The sequence below is a fragment of the Saccopteryx leptura genome, chromosome 6 (assembly GCF_036850995.1).
Source record: "Saccopteryx leptura isolate mSacLep1 chromosome 6, mSacLep1_pri_phased_curated, whole genome shotgun sequence".
Lineage (NCBI taxonomy): Eukaryota > Metazoa > Chordata > Mammalia > Chiroptera > Emballonuridae > Saccopteryx > Saccopteryx leptura.
The window spans coordinates 46,021,836-46,023,514 of record NC_089508.1 but is presented as its reverse complement, the minus strand read 5'-3'; the positions used below and the strand labels follow the sequence as shown (position 1 = coordinate 46,023,514).

Below are 1,679 nucleotides of genomic sequence, written 5' to 3'. Positions count from 1 at the left end.
GGGGGATGAATGGTGATGGAAGGTGACTTGATCTGGGGGAATGAACACACGATAGAGCGTACAGAGATGTGTCATAGAATTGTGCACCTGAAACCTGTATACTTTTGTTATCCAGGGACTCCAGTAAATTCAGTTAAAAAGAAAAGCAATCCTATTGATTGCAAGGACCTCTTCTCTTCCCTGGAACTAATACAGTTTCTTTGTTACTTACCTTCTGATTCCTGCAGCTGTCCTGGGTATTTAGGAACTGGTCTACGAGTGTTTACTAGCTTGTTATAAATCAAGATGACTGACATCCTATAAAGCTGAATGACTAAGGTAAGTTTTCTTTAAAAATTTTTTTTTTCACATCTGATGGGGAATGTGTCCATGTGATAACAAGGGTGAGGGAGGCATGTGTCAAACAAGAGTGTGAACATCCAATCATCACACTTATGAACTACAAAAGGATCTGAGTGAAGTTTCTAATGTAGGTATCACACAGTCAACAAAAGTTGACATCTTATTTAAAAGTTGATATTTTGTTATGGTTAACTAATTCCTCCCATTATTATAAGAAAGAGGAAAGCTTTCATAAGGTTTGTTTGGAGCCTGAAAGTTGTTTCATACCAGGAATAAGGAGACATATAATCTTCCTTCAAATGAACATTAAATTGCCTCTTTAATGTGGATTTAGTTTTTGAATGTCAAAATTATCATGTTTGTACTGCATACTTCAGAATCAGTATGTTTCAATATCTCTACAGTGACACTTTCATTGAAATATTTGATTGCATAGCTCAGTTTTCAAGTTTATGATAAATTTATTCTAGAAGATAAATAAAAGCTTAATTGTTCATTGGTTCTTGAGGGAAACTGCTCTTCAAAGTAAATTTCAGTCCCTATTTGTTTAACATATAAAATTTTTTTTAAATCATCAGTTTTAAATTTCTTAATGGATTTCAGAGATGACTACGGCTAGTGGTAGTCTTACTTTCATTTTTGTAGCCCAGAAATGACAGAAAGCCAGATGAGGAACTCCACGTGTGCCTCTTTCATGAATGTCCTTTTACTCTGGAGGACATGCTATGAGCTACAAAACATTCAGAATAAACAGGGTAAACAGATTGAGGCAGGCAGACCCCATGACTTGGGTTCTCTAGGCCGGTGTGTATATATCTTCCTCATCCCATCATCCTAAACATAAAAGGACCATGTGAGTTTTCATTTCTTTTTATTTATTTATTTATTTATTTATTTATTTATTTATTTATTCATTTTAGAGGAGAGAGAGAGAGAGAGAGAGAGAGAGAGAGAGAGAGAGAGAGAGAAAGGGGGGAGGAGCAGGAAGCATCAACTCCCATATGTGCCTTGACCAGGCAAGCCCAGGGTTTTGAACCGGTGACCTCAGCATTCCAGGTCGACGCTTTATCCACTGCGCCACCACAGGTCAGGCAGGACCATGTGAGTTTTCAAAGGGATTTCTACAAACATGGTCTTTTGATAACCACTAGAGTGCCAAATGCAAGTGGCTGTGCAGAGACCCCACATGTGCGATCAAAAGAATCCTCAGATTCTTCTGTATAAAATAGAGAAGCATGAGAAGTGACTGTTACAGAAGAGTAAATGGACAGGGATGTAAAGCAGAGTATAGGGAATGTAGTCAACAACCTTGTAATAACTATGTGTGGTGTAGATGG

The 1,679-nt window shown here is 37.6% G+C and overlaps 1 non-coding gene across 1 annotated transcript; it reads right to left on the bottom strand.

Annotated features, from left to right (window-relative positions):
* Positions 1–348: 348 nt before the first annotated feature.
* Positions 349–451, bottom strand: LOC136377992 (small nucleolar RNA U13). Its single transcript, XR_010746584.1, has one exon. It is a non-coding gene; the product is annotated as a small nucleolar RNA U13 (small nucleolar RNA).
* Between the last annotated feature and the right edge of the window lie 1,228 nt (positions 452–1,679).